The sequence below is a fragment of the Sus scrofa genome, chromosome 6 (assembly GCF_000003025.6).
Source record: "Sus scrofa isolate TJ Tabasco breed Duroc chromosome 6, Sscrofa11.1, whole genome shotgun sequence".
NCBI classification, from domain to species: domain Eukaryota; kingdom Metazoa; phylum Chordata; class Mammalia; order Artiodactyla; family Suidae; genus Sus; species Sus scrofa.
In genome coordinates, this window is record NC_010448.4 from 76413974 (window position 1) to 76432093 (window position 18120).

Here is an 18120-nt window from a genome sequence, read left to right on the forward strand (position 1 = left end):
TGGCGGGAATGGTAGTTGGTGATGGTGATGGTAGTGATGGTTATAGTGATGGTGGTGATGGCTGTGGTGGTGATGGTGGTGGTGGTGGTGTTGGTGGTAATGGTTATAGTGGTGGTGGTGATGGTGGTGGTGGTGGTGATGGTGGTGGTGATGGTCGTAATGGTGGTAATGGTCCTGGTGGTACTGATGGTGGTAGTGGTTATAGTGGTGGTGGTGATGGCAGTGGTGGTGATGGCAGTGGTGGTGGTGATGGTGGTAATGGTTATAGTGGTGGTGGTGATGGTGATGATGGTGGTGATGGTCCTGGTGGTACTGATGGTCCTGGTGGTACTGATGGTGGTAATGGTTATAGTGGTGGTGGTGATGGCAGTGGTGGTGATGGTGGTGGTGGTGATAGTCTTGGTGGTGATAGTCTTAGTGGTAATGATGGTAGGGGTGTGATGATAGTGGCGGAGTTCTTATGGTCCAGAGATATCCGATGGTATCAACGCTTCTGTGTGAGGGAGGAGGTGATGGTGGTGGTGGTGGGAGGGTTCGATGGGCCAGAGATCCATGAAGAATGGGTATTGTCCTGTGGTAGGTCTTTAGGGGCAGGAGGTGTCAGTGAATCTGGGGAGCTGGTGTAGGACCTGGGACTGGAGACACCAAGATAGCAGCTTAATCATGAAGTGGATGCTTTGGTCTCTGTTTAGTTTCCTGGCTTCAATGCTGGCTGCAGAAAGGCTCTAACACTCTTCTCAGACTTATCTTTGGACACAGGAGGACCAGGAGCCAGAGCCCCAGCTACATAATGAACCTTGGTTAACATTCATTCATTCATTTATTCCATGTTTATTGAGCACCAGCCATTCTTGCATGCACTAGAGATTATAGTGGTGAACGGGACAATATTTGGGCCCTCGTGGAGCTTCTATTCTAGTGGCCATCCCCCATGTGACAGACCATAACCCTAGCCACAGTCTGACCCCCAACCTTGGTCATAGTCTGGGCCTGTAGCCCAATCCACAGTTAAATGCCCATCATTCATGATTCCACAGGCTCCATGAACCACTTCTCTTATTAGCAGATGGAAAGGGAGAACACAGAGGCCCTGTTGAGGGGGGGACGGGTCTGGACACCCCAATATAATCCACACGCACTGCTGGAGGACCACTCCATGTCTGTTTTAGCAGGTAGAGTTGAATAAGGTGACTGTTGTGCCCTCTGACTACCCCAAAGTGCCCAGGGGGACATGGGTACATGTGTGTGTTTGTCTTAATGGTTGGGGAAAGGGCACCTTCCTGGGGACAGCTCGTCCCCAACAACACTTTCCAGACTTCATGTCTCCCTCTTGAGATTGTGCCCTCCTGGAAGACAGGGATTGGGTCTAACTGCTGTGTGCCCAGGACAGGACATGGAATATTCTAGGAGCTTTACTCCTCCATGTTGAATGAATGAATGAGCTAGAGTGAGGCTCAGGGCAGACAGGCTGCTTCCAGCTCATTCTTTCTCCTTGCTTGGAGCCAGCATCTCGCCCTCCTGGTTGCTTACTGAAGGCCAGGCAGCAAACCCCCGGAAATATAGTGTTATCTAAATGCTAAATAGCAGCAGTAACAGCCACGATGGGCCCCATGAACCATGTGCAGGCTTTTTGGTCACCTCCTGGCTCCCCTCCTCCCCACTCTGGATGCTGTTCTGGAAGGCCTGTCGGCCCTGGTTAGTGCTCACACTTTGTCAGGGCCAGTGAGGCTCTCTGAGGGCTGAGGCTACCCAAACACAGGGGCTGCTTGGGCTGTGGTCCTTGAAGGGGGCTGGATGTGGGGTGGTTCGAGCAGCGGGGAGCTAGGCTGCCGGTGTCCAGTGCTGGGGTGGGGGGCGGGGGTGCTGCTGCCAGCCCTCTGTGACCTTGCAGATGGCTGACATCCTAACCCACTCTCAGGTTCCTCATGTGTCACTAAAACAAATTTCAGGAGTTCCCGCCTTGGCTCAGTGGGTTAAGAACCCAACATAGCATCCGTGAGGATGCGGGTTCAATCCCTAGCCTCACTCAGTGGGTTAAGTGTTGCTGCAAACTGTAGCGTAGGTCACAGATGTGGCTCAGATCTGGCGTTGCTGTGGCTGTGGCATAGGCCGGCAGCTGTAGCTCCGATTTGACCCCTCGCCTGGGAACCTCCATATGCCGCAGGTGCGGCCCTGAAAAGAAGGAAATAAATAAATAAATAAATAAATGTCATTCCTGTCACCGACAGCCTGCTATGCACCAGGCGACTTCCTTACCTGCTTCAGATTCTCAGAACAAGCCTGCAATATTCTCTACTTTACAGACAGAGAAACTGAAGCTCAGAGAGCAGAAGAGCATCCGGCCCCCACCGGGCTCCAGATAGCCAGTGTTATAAATAGGACCTGGCCCCAGGCCACCTGATTGCAAACCTCCGCTGGCTGCCAAACACGAGGGGCAGGGCTGGATCAGAGGCTGGCAAAATGTTTGTAGTGGAGGGAAGCTTTGTTCAAACAAAATCTTACATGGAGACTCTCTATGGGAAACAGATAAAAGCAGAGTGGGTTGGATTGAAGTTGCAGGGCGTTGGGTGGAGGGGGGTGAGCGGGCCCTTCCTGCCTCTACTCCCCTTTGATGCCCTCGTGCAGCAGGCAGGGCCCCATGGGGACTGAACTGGGGTCACTTGGAGGGTGCTGGTGACCTGAAAGTTTCGAGTCCATTCTCCCCAGCTGGTGGAGACCCAGGCAGGACATGGATCAAGCCACACTGGAGTGGCACCACCTGCTTTTCCATAGGTCCCCAGGGACAGTGTATTGTCCAGGCTGGGCCCCCTCCTTTGCAGGGGCTCTTCAAGGCCAGCCAGGAGTCACTGCCTGCCCTTTGACCTTCTGATGGCCGCAACAGAGGGGGTCATGGGAAGATCTTGGTTCTGCATCTTCCCCTGGGCGCCCTGTGAGCTGGGATGTGCTCGGGGCAGCCCAGGCTTGTCTTGGAGGTGGAAGGCCAGGAGCTGGGTGGAAATGGGGCTGGGAACTGGGAGAGGCGGGCATGATTGGGGAGCTGGCCCAGGGAGGTGCAAACAACTCCCAGGTCTGGGGAATTTTAGGATGCGGGCAAGGATTTTTCCTGGGCGGTCACTAGAGTCCTGGAAATGAAGGACAAACTCCAGAAAAGAGCTTGGGGGCTCTGTGAAGGGGGCCTGCCTCTGAGAAAAGGGAGGTCAGCAATGGTGGGGGGATCAGAGGGGCCCCGCCTAACAGTCCCTCCAGGGGCTCTGACTGTGCTAGAAAAGGTCATTTTGGGAGACAGTTTAAATCCACCCCAAAGTAGGATTAGTAATGCTCCATTTTTTTTTTGTTTGTTTTTTTTTAATGGGCCACACACATGGCACATGGAAGTTTCCAGGCTAGGGGTTGAATCAGAATTGGAGCTACAGCTGCAGGCCTATGTCATAGCCATAGCAACTGTAACCTATACCACAGCTCGTGGCAATGCCAGATCCTTAACCCACTGAGCAAGGCCAGGGATCGAACCTATATCCTCATGGATACTACTTGGATTTTCAACCTGCTGAGCCACAATGGGAACTCCTCAATTTGCCTTTTGAGTTTGGGTTGGTGGTGGGTTCTTATCCCTAAACCCCCTCCTTTGATAAATCCTTGAACCCTAAGTTTGCCATTTCACACAGTGACCCTTCTTTCCAAAACATCTCTCTCCTCAGTGGTCCCGGGCTCAGCAAAAGGCTACGGGTTACCCCAGACCCAGTTCTGATCACCTGTACCCAGAACCCGATAATCCTGGATGCTGGTCCCAGCAAAGCTCCTGAATCAGTTTCCTTCCCTATACATGGGGGGCATTGGAAAAGATGACTTCTGAGGGTCCCCAGGACTGGGAAGCCCCAGAAGCTGTGCCCCAAACCCCTGCCTGCCTCAGGCTCAGTAGGAAGGAGGCTGCAGAGCTGCCAGGATTTCACGCTACCTCCGCCATCCGTCACTGTGGGTGGATTCTGAAAAGTCCATTTGGTTTATTAACACAAACACAGTTGGCGTGAGCCCGGGAACGGCAAATTGGATGGGAGTTCAGGGAAGTCAGGGGATGTGTTTATCACTTCCTGCTCCATCACCTGTCGCTGCTCCTGGCAGCTGGGGGCTGGTCTTGGGGGAAGGGTGCAGGGAGGCAAATGAAATCACCTCTGGAAAACCACTGGTGCTCAGCTGCCGGCTGCCCAGCAGACAGGGGCCTGGTCTTTGATCTCCTTCCTAGAGCCGGCTGACTGATGCATGGCCTTGGGCCAGGGCCTTCTCCTGTCTGGGCCTCAGTGTCTCCATCCCATAAATGGGAGCACAAAGAAGTGCAGAAACAGCCTAGACTTTGGGGTCAGATCCTGCTCTGCTGGTGGCTGGTTGAATGGCCACAAACAAGTCCCCTCCTTCCCCCACTTTCCTCAACTGTACAATCGAGATAACGATTCTAACCATGGCGATTCATAGGTAACAGTAACAATAACAACCGCTAAGGATGTGCCAGCACTTTGTATATTAAGTAATGTAATCCTCACAACACCCCGGTGGGATGGGTACTGTTCTCAGCCCCATTTCCCGGGTGGGGAACTTAAGGCCACTGGGTTCCTATGAGGATGACGGCACAGGTGATGCTATGCCCTTGGAACCGTATGCCTCTGGGACGGATGGCTCACGGGGGCTGTGTGGCTGCAAAGCGGGGAGAGGTCAGTTCCATTTGACAAATGCAGGGGCAGCTCAGCGAGAAGGCGCCAGTGGCATTTGTGTCTTGAGGTATGCGGTCAGCACGGAGACAGCAGGGATGAGGGAGAGGGCATTCCAGACAGAGGTGACAGCCTATGAGCACGAGGGGGGCTGACTCAGCAAGCAGTGGGCTGGGAAGGGGTCTGGAGAGACCGGGGCCTGTGGGGATCATGCTGATGGCTTCATCGCAGACCACAGCCTGGGGGCGTCCACACCAGACATTTATCTCCTCCCGTTCTGGAGGCTAGATGTCCAGTCAGGGTGCTGGCCACTCTGGTTCCCGGTGAGAGCTCTCTTCCTGGCTTACAGACGGCCGCCTTCCCCCTCTGTCCTCGCCTGACCCAGACAGCATGAGTGAGCTCACTGGTACCCCTTATAGAGGCACTAACCCATCAGAGGCCCCTCCCATGACCTCATCTAACCTTAATCATCTCCAAATACCATCACACTCGGGGGTCAGGGCTTCAGCGAGTGAATTTTTCAGGGCACGGAATTCAATCTGTAGAACATCAACTCTGAAGAATTTCTGAAAAGATCCAAGGAGACAGTGCCCAGATTGGAGCTCGAAGCCCTTTCTTGTCTCAGCTCCTGGGACCGTGGGACAAAGTGCAGGAAGGATGGAAAAGGCTCTAGGGGCTCTCTGGGAGGGCCATGTGGCAGCCAGGCTCTGCTCCCAGGACGGGGTGGGGCCTTCCAGAGCCTTCCTGGGCAGAGAGGTGGGCGGGCTCCTTCACCTGGAAACGAGGGGCCCATTAAGCTGGGAGCCATTTGCTGTAATGAAGGGCTTCTCTCTGGTCCGTTAGTCTCGGCGGCAGCGCGTGCCTGCTCCCACCTGCTCGGCATCGAGAGGCGGGATTTGGTCTCTCTGTGCCCCATGAGGTGAGCCTCCTCTCAGAGCCAGTTCTTGGGGAGAAGGTGAGGATGCCTGGTGTCCTGGAGGCTGTGGCCTTGGAACCAGGCTGGCTCCCGCCCTCTGACCATTTTCTGATCCAGAAACTGAGGCTCCACTGGAGTGTTCTGCAGATGAGTGTTCAAGGTCACGCAGCGGGGGTAGTGGAGCAGGGCTGGCAGCCAGGGCTTCCAAGGCCCCAGAGCCAGGTCGCTTCCCCAGCACCGGGAATTCCTACAAATCCACCTGCTATTGGTAGAGGCTGAAAGACCCACCCTGTGCTCCTCTCTCTCCTTCCGTCTTCCTCCTCCCCATCTTCCCCCCTCCTGGCTCGCACATCGATTTGCCTACAAGGGCTTTCTTCCCAAGTGCTGGCAGGATGCTCTTGGAGGGGATGGCCCCTGTTTTGCTCAGCTTCACCCCTTGTTTTCCTGCAGAAGGAGAGGAGGCGTTGAGTTCTGGTACCGAGTGCCAGGTGAGTAGAGCAGTGGGGAAGAGAAGAGAAGGGGGAGGGAGGGGGGAGGCAGAGGGAGGAGGAAGGAGGGAGGGAGGGAGAGGGAGTGAGCTGGCATCAGCAGCACCTCTGGCTGGCTGGCTCCTGGCTCATGGCAGAGTCAGGGCGGAGGGAGGGCCCGCAGTACCTTTTCTTCCTGGCATCTTCTTGCTAGAGGGATAACCCCGTCCCTCTGGACTCTGCCACTTTCTATGAGATCTGAGTAGGTAATTCTCACTCTGAGCATCGGCTTTCCCTATGGAGAAGGCAGGGACTGGGCTGCACACACTCTGCTGTCCTTTGGCTGGATCCCTGAAGGGGCATGTGAGTGGAGTGGCTACCTCACATTTATTAAACACCTACCACAAACCTTGCACCAGGCAGGACTAGAGAAGCATTTCCTTGCCCTCACAACTCTGTAAGACTGGCAGGGCTCAGTCCATTTTATAGATAAAAAAATAGAGGCTCTGAGGAGTTAGAGGTTAGCTAACTTGCCCAAAGACCCAAAGCTGCTAAGGTATGGAAGCAAGATTTGAATCCAGAGCCCTCTTCTAGCCACCACACAACAGCGTCCTAAGAAAAAGCATTAATTTTCCTGCTGCTGCTGCTGCTGCTGCTGCTAATGATGATAAACAACAACCACCATTTATTGGGCATCTCCTATTTGTCAGGAATTATTCTAGGAGATTTCATGTGCAGTGAAAGTCTCTGGGTCAGTTTCTTTATTTTTTGGCTGTTCCCACAGCATGCAGGAGTTCCTGGGCCAGGGATCCAACCCGTGCCATAGCAGTGACCCAAGAGCTGTAGCAGTGACAACGCTGGATCCTTGAGCCACCAGGGAACTCCTGTGTCAGTTTAGACCTTTTCATTGGCGAGTGAAGAAATTCAACTCAACTTGGCTCAAGCAAAATGCTATTTATTGGTTCACGTAATGGGTAAAGCGCCAAGTGGCTCCCTGTGCAGCCATATGTAAGGGATAAGTCCTGTTTTCTATTTTCTCCATTCCATTCTACTCAACTCCATTCCTTTCTCTGTGTACCTGCCCTCTCTCCTGCTAGAGGGGGGCTTTTCCCACTTGGTTGCCTCCAGATTTCCATTTTCCCGGCTTAATCACCAGTGTGTGTATCTAGGGAAGGTCTCTGATTGGCTTTCCTCTGGGGCATAAGGTCCCCCCGCCCCCGGCTGATCAGTATTTCCAGGACTGATGAGTATTTCCAGGGCTGTGGGGTCACATGCCTACCTGTGCAGATGTGGAGGGGGCAGCCCCACGGGAATCATTAATGCACAGAAAAGATGACATACACCCAGTCAATTCCGTGAACCCTCACACCCCAAGAGAAAGGTACAATGGGGAGTTCCCGTCATGGCGCAGCGGAAACGAATCTGACTAGGAACCGTGAGGTTGCAGGTCCGATCCCTGGCCTTGCTCCATGGGTTAAGGATCTGGTGTTGCTGTGAGCTGTGGTATAGGTCACAGACGTGGCTCGGATCCCGTATTGCTATGGCTGTGGCATAGGCTGGCGGCTACAGCTCTGATTAGACCCCTAGCCTTGGAACCTCCATATGCCGTGGGTGCAGCCCTAAAAAGAAAAAAAAAAAAAAAAAAAAAAAAAGTACAATATACTGTGCCTTTTCTAGGTGAGGATACAAAGGGTCAGAAGGGATGACTCAACTGTCCAGGTCACGTGCCCAGCAAGGGACCATGGGCATCTCATCTGGACTTACTCTAATGAGTGTGGAGGGGACTGGGTTCAGTTGGATGGAATGGATAAAGAGCTTTTGAGCACCTACTGTGTGCAAGGCTATAAAGAGGAGCAGGAGACCCAGCCCTGCATGATGAGGGGCACCTACAGTCCACCTGGAGAAGCCAGAGTTAAAACAACAACAATGGATTTGAACAGTAGGTGGAGGCCACAGTAGAAGGGCTGTCAGGAGGCTGGAGGTGATTAATTGCTAAATGAGGGGTAACTGCTTGAGGAGTTCAGAGGAGAGAGCGCAGTCAGGGAAGCGTTTCTGCAAGAGAGAGACTCTGAACTGGGGCTTGTAGGATGGGAGGACTTGCTGAGGCATCGGGGTAGGGCTAGAGCCTCCCAAGAGGATGAGAGGGTGTGATTGCTACTCGGGCACCCTTGGCTCTGCAATTCTGTGGTTTAGGAAAGATGTCCCAGGCCCTGTTTAAACCTTACAAATGCACTCACCTTTGCCCATGGTCTAGTTCAAATCCCAACTCAAACCGCCAGTAAGCTGTGTGGCCTTGGGCAAGATGCCTCACCTCTCTGAACCTCCGGGTTTTCATCCATAAATTGGGAGATAGGATTCCTGCCCTGCCTGTCTCACTAGATCATTGTGAAGATGGAATGAAATGATGTACATAGAAGTGCCTTGGGAACCATGAAATGCTTATAAATATGAGTGACGATTATAGCTGGACAGCTCCAATGCATTTAGTCTTAGCTGGGGGGCTCCTGGCAACATGTCAAGGAAGGCTTGTTGTTTTCCTCTCCTTTCGCTTTAGCCCCGAGCTTTATTTTAGGATGGCTTACAGTGTAAAAAGATTTGCAGCCCAAATCACCCGCTTCCCAAATCTGCCACTGCCACTTACTATTTGTCTTCCTTCTGGAGACTCCAGTGTGAGGATTAAAAGAGATCACACATGTGAAGTGCCCAGTACAGTACCTGGCTTAGCGCAGGTTAATTTATTTCAAGTGTTCTTTCCCTTTGGGGGTGCCCTTCTCAAAGCATTTGTTTGATGCTCAGAAGCAATCTAGGGCCAGGAAAATGGAGTGCACTGATTGGCCAGGGCCAGGTCACATGATCAGTCCCGGTCCTAGAGGGGGCACGGACTGTACTCAAGTATGAAAAATCAGAGAGACTGTGTTTACTTGCCAGCTATTGCGGGGATATCAGCAAGCTACGTGCACGGCTTGTTTTTACGCTCTCCACAAGCTAAGAAGAGTTTTTGCATTTATAAAGGGCTTCATATAAAAACGGAGTATGCTACAGAGACTTGGGTGGCCTACAAACCCTAAAATAGCTGGCCCTTCACGGGAAGCATGTGCTGACTATGATCCATTTTGTTGTAAATACAATGAGCCAGTTTATTCTTCTGAAATCCTGCGTTTATGTGTCTGATGAGAGGGCTCTTCATACAGCTGTGTCGGGTTGTTTCTGATTAAGTAAGGGTTTGGGGACGTGTCTCAGTCACACCCCAGCCAGGAATACAGAAACGGCTCTAAATATTTAAACTGGAGTGGGAGGGCATAAGGAATTGGCCTCTACCGGTGATGGAAGGGCTGAAAAATCAAACAGAAGAAGGGAGGGTGTCTCCACCCACAGGCTGGAGGGAGCTGGGGGAGGAGGTGTTCCCGTGCAGTGCAGGGTCCAGGGTCCAGGGGAGCCCGGACCTCAGGAGTCCTCAGTGGGAGCCAGCATCGTGAGGAGAGGCAGCTACTTTCCAGGGAGCAGAAAGTGAGGGAAGCAGTATCTTGGCTTCTCTCTCCCTCCATCCTTGCATTTCCCAACAATGTCTCTTCTTGGCTAGACCCGTCCAGAAGCAGTTCCCACGGAGTCTCTGAAACTCAGCCTGCAGTTCTTGAACTTCCTCTGCTTTCCGGACTTGAACCTGGGATGGGGGGAGGAGGTGAGCAAATGAAGGAAGGGCAAATCAAGGTTCTGGATCAGCCAGAAGCTATGAGCTGATTCTGCCAAGTCAGTCCCTCTGAAGGCCATTGACAAGCTCAATGCCTGGGGCCAAAAAAGTATGTCTAGATCAGCGATGAGAACTTGCACAATGTCCAGGTTTGTTGCTGGGTCCACCTTGGTGCCATGTATCCTGCTCGATATGTGCCCGCATTCACTGCTGCTTGTTCGTAATTTGCATTCAGCTTCTATATAATTCGTCCGAAGCGCTCTTGCCCTGTTTCTTAACATCCTGTCATTCTCTTCCTCTTTGTGGCCACAGAAGTGTAGACAGTTTCCCAGCTTTGCACACTTCCTGACCCCCTTCTCAATGTTTCCGTACTCAGGTATCACTTCAGACCACCGTCTTGACTCTTGTCATGTCTACAGGCTGCCGGTACCATTGTTTTTCTTCCCTCGGCCCCTATTTTTGAACACATTAATACATCGCGTTACAATATAAAACTTTATCTCACGGCTGTAAATAGAAACTCGCGATCATATGCCATCAATATAAATAAATACCACGAAACTGAATCAGTGTTAATTAAATTCTGCCTGCTGCTTTGGCAAAGACTGTGAATAGGAGGCTCTTTGTGAAAAAGGGAAAATGTTAAAAATAAAAAGGAGAGGTGTGGAAGAGGAGTGCCAAGGGGAAACTTTCTCCTTGGTGTTATCAGAAGAACTGAAACAGTGTCGGAAAGGGTGAGCTCCTACCCTGTGTGATGTGAAGCTACTGATGCCAGTGATGCCATTTCTTTCCTGCAGAAATCACACTGAAATCACACTAAATCTGTCACACCAGAGAGATACACCTCACACACTGGGGAGCCCAACAGAAGGGCTTCCTTCTACCCATACGTTCTGTTAATCTCTCTCTAAAGTTTTATTAGCCGTGCACTGCACCCCTCCATGTTTATCAGAGTTCTTCTGTACAACTCTGCCGTATTTTACACTTCTTAAAGCTTTGAAATCTCTGATGAAGTTGACGGATGCTCACAGACCCGCCACATTCTTTGATTAATTACACCGACACCCGGAAATGAGTGACGTTCCTATAATTCTTTATTCACCGAGTAAGGCAGAGACAACTCACGTGATCTCTTCCACCTTGTGAAAATTCCAAGTTTGTTTTTCAAAACAACATTTTAATGATTAAGTTATGAACAGTTACTTATAAATAGTTACAATTGCCTGTCATCTGTATCAACATTTATGACTTAATGACACAGGTTTTATGCTATTGCAGGTGTTTGTGGATTTGTCTACATGGTGGCGTGTTTAGGAAAGTATACTTAAGTTAAATATGTGTACGTACACATATGTATGTATAGAGTATAGTCTTATAAGGCATACTGCATATTATATATGTACTATCTCGCAAGTGATTACTAACTGTCAGAGTCTAAGTAAAGGATTTTATGTGACTCAGTCCTCACAACGACCCCGTAGGATAGTACAATCAGCATCCCCATTTTTCTTTATTTTATTTTATTTTCGTTCTTCTTCTTCTTTTTTTTTTTTTTTAGCATCCTCATTTTTCCAGGAAGAAACTAAAGTTCAAAGAGGTCAAGTCACGTGCCCAAGGTCACATGCTACTAAGTATCAAAACTGGAGTTGAATTCAAGCTTGTCTGACCCCAGTGCCAACAGTCAAAACCGTAACACTTCATTGCTTCTCTCATGGGGTTCCAATCCCTCCCCTAGGGGAATAGACCAGAAAAGAGACTTCTCTGAGATCTTGTTGGGGTCCCATTTCTGTTGCCAGAATCTGTGAAGCCAGGCCTTCAGCTTTTGCTACCCTCTCTGGGCACACCTGACTCTTGCAGTTCCCAGCACAGAACAATTGTCTCTCCGGTCAACCACACCAGGTGGTCTGCTGCTGATCAACTGAAAATAAATATCGCTGTGATTTCTTCTAACTCTCCTGCCTTTTCTTCTGAAGAGAGCACAGAACATTTTTTTTCCCCCTTGCAGGTTCTAATGTGACTATTTGCGTAGCAGACAAACATACAAATGTACATGACTTTGAATTATGGGGTTGCCAGGATAGGCTGTATTTAAAACAACAACTTCATTACTCATAGCTTGAGAAGACTGGAATAGCATTATTGGGCCTTCTGCCGAAGTTTGCTGTGGGATTCCATTCGCTGATGTTTTGGGTTGCTTGTGTCTCATTCAGATTCAATTAAGAATTAGCATTTGGCCTACTACGTGCAAGTCCCAGTGCTAGGCCTGAGCGGGATGGGGCATAAAGAGCAGTAAAATTTCCCTGTCTTGAGAGATCCCTGCCTTCCTTGCTTCCTTTCTCCCTCCTTCCTACCTTCCTTCCTACTTTCATTTCTTCTTCCTTTTCTCTCTTCTCTTTCTCCTTCCTTCCCTCCCCTATTGCCTGCCTCCCTTATTTCAACTGTTTTTGGGTCCCACTATCTTCTAGACACCATGTTATGTCATTCACACAAAGATAAATCTCAATCCTTTTCATAAAAGAGCTAACAGTTCACTGGAGTTGAAAGTCCAGTGCTAGAAGCATCCTTTACGATCATACCAACATCTTGTTTTAAAGTTGGACAAGCAGAATAACCAGAGAGGAGAGTTGACGTCTCCAGGGTCACGCAGATGCAGGGACGTACCTGTGGGGTTAGTGCTCAGACCTCCCGAATCTTTGGACATTGCCTTTTCTACCACAGGAGGGAAATGCCTTTAGGATCTATTCTGATATTGAGAATTAAAGTCATGTCATGTCCCTTGAAAGACCTGCCATGGTGGGTAGGAGACAAAAGGGCCACCAAGGAGCCAGCAATAGAGAAACAATTTTGTTCAGCCATTAGGCATTCAAATGCCATGAGAGAAAGCATCCAGCATTCTGTTGCCAAGCCTGGTGGATTTGACTTCTTTCCTTCATTGCAATGGCCACTCTGGCTCCAAATAAGGGTCTAACTTGACCCTTGGAGGTTTCCCACCATGAGGTCTGACAAAGCCCCTGGGAATCATCTTTGAGAGGAGCTTTCTTCTTTGACACTTTTGTTTGTCCCACTTTCTTTTAGATCATGGCTCATTCATGGCTTATGCCCTTGACACAGAGCCAACCCCACATTCCACCCTGTTCTTTATCAGGAGACAAGCCCCATAGTTCCAGGCCCCACTCTAGACTCTCCCACTGAGAACACCTGGGTGCAGCTGGGCCGTGTGGGACATGGAGCAACCTCAGCATCCAACTAAGTCCTCCTTTGAGACATCTTGGTCCACCCAGACAAGGTCAGCTGATGACAAAATGGTCCTGGGATGTGTCCTAGAGAGGCACTTCCTATGTGACCACTGATCACTTACTCCTCACCTGCTATTCATACTGGCCCCTACCAGCTGCAGCCCACTTTATCTTTTCCCCAGTGTCTCAGCCATGCCCAAATTTAAGTAGCATAAGTCCAGAAAGAATTTCACAGCAGTAGGTGAGCTGTGGGTTGTGATTACAAGCCCAGAGAGTAGGGACGAGGTGGCTCTGGAGCTGGCCCAACCTTGAGCAGCTGAATATCCATTCTGTGCCCCAGTTTCCTCATCTGTGAAATGGGATGATAAGAGGACCCACCTCGCAAAGCTGTTGGGAGGATTAAATATTAGTTCAGGGAAGTACTTGGAACAATAGCATGATGTAAGGGCTGAATTCCCATGATCACATCTGCTGCTCTATCCTGTCCTGTGGGTAGCTCAGTCCCTCCCTTTTGGCATCTCAGCTGAATCTTCAATTCAGATTCAAACACTTGTTACACATCCATCGATGGTCATTCTCTGATCCCTGGATTCATAGAAGGGACCGCTATTCTTGAGCTCCCACTGTAGATGAGGCCCAAATGAGGCACACCGACTGTGACTGGCTGTCCTCTGTCCTACTTTGTGCAGTTTTCTCACATTTGTTTTTTTTTTTTCTGAATGTCTGCAGCTTGTCAGGGTGCTGCCTTGTCCTTTTCCATTCTTTTCCTGTTTTTTTTTCCTATCTATGTGCACAATGTGTTCTGAGGGGTGGTCCACTTGGTTCGTCTGAATGCCAAGTGTTTCTTATACCCATGGCTGGGTTAGGCTCAGAACCTTCTGGATTGTGATAACTCCCTCAAGAGTCCCCTTTTATGGATTGTTGATCATCTTTTGGAAATTGGACTGAGTAGTTTACAAAAATTAGTTTACAAAGATAATCTTCATAATGACCCTAGAAGTAGACAATATGATCTCTATTTTACAGATGAGGAAACTGAGGCTCAGAGAAAGTTATGAATTTGCCCAGGGTAACCAAGTCTCTGAATGGCAGAGCTGGGATGCAAACCACCAGGGCTGAAAGCTTTTTTTTTTTTCAGCGTGTTTTTTAAAATTAAATTTTGCTTTATTTAATTAAAAAATTTATTACAGTTGATTTCCAATGTTCTGTCAATTTCTGTTGTACAGCAAAGTGACCCAGTCATACATTTATATACATTCTTTTTCTCACCCTATCCTCCATCATGTTCCATCACAAATGATTGGATATAGTTCCCTGTGCTACACAGCAGGATCTCATTGCTTGTCCACTCCAGATGCAATAGTTTGCATCTGCTAACCCCAAACTCCCAGTCCATCCTACTCCCTCCCCCTCCCAAAGGGCCTGCGGTCTTAACCTCCAGCAGTTCTTCTTTCTTTCTTTCTTTTTTTGGGGGGGCTTCACAGGCAGCATATGGAGGTTCCCAGGCTAGGGGTCAAAGTGGAGCTGTAGGTACTGGCCTACACCACAGCCACAGCAACGCCAGCTTCTTAACCCACTGAGCGAGGCCAGGGATCAAACCTGCTCCCCTTTTCTCCTTTCTGAGGGAAGAATTTCTCATCTCATACCCTTTCTCCTCTAGACCCTCTGTGCCTCGTTCAAGGGAAGGCAGTCTGCCTCCATCAAGTGCATCCCTGTGAGAGGGGTGAAGGCTGTTGTCCAGCACCTCCAGATCTGCCCTCCCTCAAGCTGAAGAGCCTTCTAAACAGGCCTCTGATCTGACCCTCTGTAGGCCCTTGCCCCAGCCTTCTCCTGACCTTGACCCCTGGCCTCTCCTCTTGCCTCTTGAGGTCACTCCTTCCAGGCAGTGGTTGTGTCCTTCCGTGACACTCCTCCTGCTCCCCCTTCTCAACACGGCATTCTCAGGACTGATGGCTTACACCTCCACTACGAACACATTCAGAAGAACCCACACAGGCCAGAGGTCCCCAGGACACAGAAGAATGGGGAGGGCTTTGTCATCTCATAAGAGTTTCTTGATGCATGTTCCAGAACCCAAACCCTTGAAGCTGGTCCCCTAGAAAGCAGTTTCCGGGTTGAAAGCCTCAGGGGAGCTCCACACAACACCTTCTTCAGAAAACTCAGGGTAAGCAAACTGGTGTAATTTTTTGAATCTGAGAGTTTCCAAAATGTATTGGCCTCTGCTTTTTTTCCAGTTCTAGGGCAAAGAAGCTTTAGGGAAAAACTTCATGTGAGAGTCCAATATCCACACCTGTTCAAATCCCCCCACTTTTGCCTAAGAACTGGCTCACCTTTCAGAGTCTCACTGGAATCCCATTCCTTCCAGGAAGTGTTTCTTTTCTTTTCTTTTCTTTTCCATCTATTTTATTTTATTTTTCCTTTCTTTTTTTTTTCTTTTCTTTGGTCTTTTTAGGGCTGCACTTGCGGCATAGGGAAGTTCCCAGACCAGGAGTTGAATCAGAGATGCAACTGCTCGCCTACACCACAGGCACAGCAATGTGGAATCTGAGCCCTGACTGCAACCCACACCACAGCTCACGGCAACACAGGATCCTTAGCCCACTGAGCGAAGCCAGGGATCGAACCCTCGTCCTCATTGATGCTAGTCAGTTTCATTACCACAGAGCCGCAACGGGAACTCCAGGAAGTGTTTCTTGAGTCCCTGAGCTAGAAACAATCTTTCCCTTCTAGGAATCTGCATGTCAAGGACTTTCATGAGTGACTCTGGAGCAGGTGCTGGGTGGCATGGTTCTTGAGGTGAACTTTGACTCAGATGCTGGTTTGGGTCCTGGTACTACCTCTTGGGAACTGGGTGACCTTGGACAAACTTCCTCAGCTTCCCTGGGCTCTATGGGTTGTAGTTTCCTCATCTGCAACATGGGACAATAATGGAATCTCTTTGCAATATTTCTCATGAACAGCTCAGCAGAGTGTGTGGCACAGAATAAGCATTTAACGAATGGCAGTTGCCACCGTTACTGCTGCTGTTACTATTATTATTACCACCTTAGGGGGTGTCGCTATCTGTGTGTTGAATTGAGGTGCATCCATGCCAGGACACCAAAGGGCCATTTGGAGTGTGTCCCCAGCCATTGAGGTTAACTTTAAAGTTGGCAGCACTGACCTCACTTAAATTCCCCTCTCTGACCCCCATTTATGCCCTGGGAGATGCCCTGGCACAGGAGTAGTGGGTGGAGTGTCTCATGCCCAGAGTCAGATCCAAGGAGGAGGAAGTTTGAGGTGGCTCCCTCCATAGAGATCAAGGAGTTGCTATGCCTCCTTCTGTCCACACTCTGAAAAGAAAACCCAGAGGCTGGTGGGGTTAATAACCTCTCTCTCCTGTATAATTATAATGGCTCCCCTATCCTTTCTCTATGGAACTTTAGGTCCTTTCTCTGGCTGCTTTGTGCTGGTGGAGACCTCTGAGTAGGCTATTATTGCTTAATTACGGGCTAAATGGTTTCATTTGTTCTCCATTTGTCAGTGGTGAGTCTGGGCCAGGGCAGCCAAGAGGATTTTGAAATTCCTCATCGAGCTCTGGCTTTGGGAAGTAAGGACACCCGCATCTCCTTCCTTTTCCATAGTCTGGCGATGCTGGGCACAGAGGTGGGGAAGCAGCTCCAGGAGCTGGTGTTCGCCGCTCTCCCCATACCATCTGCCCAGCTTTCTTCACTCTTCGCTTTTTGCTTTCTTGTCTTTCCCCATCTTTGGGCCTCTCCACTCTTTCAGCCCAGTGTGGTAGAATGAACTTGGACTCTGCAACCATGAAACATGGATCCGAAATCCAGCTTAACACTGGCCAACTGTGTGACTGAATTTCCATATCTTTATGTGCAAACCAAGTGTGATGGCAACATAAACCTCACAATGGAACAATAGGTGCAAGAGTGAATTTCCATTGTCAGCTGTAGCTGTGTGTGTTGCATTTACTAACTTTAATTATATTTTTGTCACATACATGGTACATCTCATACTTTTGTGTCACTTCCATAGGTAACTTTCACAAAGATGAGGAGTTTGGCTCAGATGCCTTTTGCAAGCTGGCACTATCTTCTGCTTCTTGTCCACTCATCTTTTTCCCTCTGCAAAATGTTCCACATGGATGGTATAATCCAGGAGGGGAAGTTTTTGTCTTTCAATAATGTTGTTGAAAAATCTTCCTGTGCTCTTTTTTTTTTTTTTTTTTGAAAAAAAAAAAAACTTACCAATAAACTTACCATGAATATTATATCTAATGCTTTTACCGGGAAGTGGAATCTAAAGGTGGCGAAGTGTAATATGGCCAGGGAGAGTGAAAGCAGGACTGGGAAGAGGGGGGATTTGAGCTGGGACACCCGTCCCAAATGTCTTGGCCAAGCTGGCTGCTGCTCAGAGTCTGTCAAGTTTACTGTGGTGCGTCTGGGTTTCTTTTTTGAGACCAGCCCAATCTCAGCTGGTGTGTGTTACGCCTGAATCTGGGGCAAGATCCTGGGAAGCAGTGCTCAGTTTGAGCCCAACCTAAGGGGTTGGCTTAAGTGCCTGGGGATTTTCTGCCCTTGCCTCTTCACTCTGATGTCCATGAACCCTTCTGTGGAGGAAGGATGTAAGCCCCTTTCTTCATCAGTGGATTTTTTTGCACTTATGGAAGGGAGCCATGTCACCAACACAAAGCAGCAGATAATGCAAAAGCATTTACATTTGTCCTTTAGTAGCATTATGTGATTACAAGGGGATGGAAGAAGTGTGATGGAATTGTGTTCACTCTGGATTCAGACTGCCTGAATGTATATCTTGGCTCTGCCACTTACTAGTTGCAGAGCCTTGGGAAAGATGCTCAACCTTGCTGTGTCTCAGTTTCCTAATCTGTAACTAGGAAGGTTTAATACTAGCACCTATCTCATAAAACTGTTGTCAACATCACATGAACCATTGCATGTTAAGCCTTTAGAGCAGTACCTGATATATAGTAACAGCTCAATAAATGAACTTGGATGTTTGCCTTGATAGTTTGGTAGAGTTTTATTAAAAATTATTTATTACCCGATGTCATCCTCACTTAATTGGGATTAATGCCAGAAAAATCTCAAGGGCAGAA

At 49.3% G+C, this 18120-nt stretch overlaps 1 pseudogene; it reads left to right on the top strand.

The window, feature by feature from the left end:
• LOC110261390 overlaps positions 280-18120 on the top strand; it is a 20595-nt pseudogene continuing 2754 nt past the window's right edge.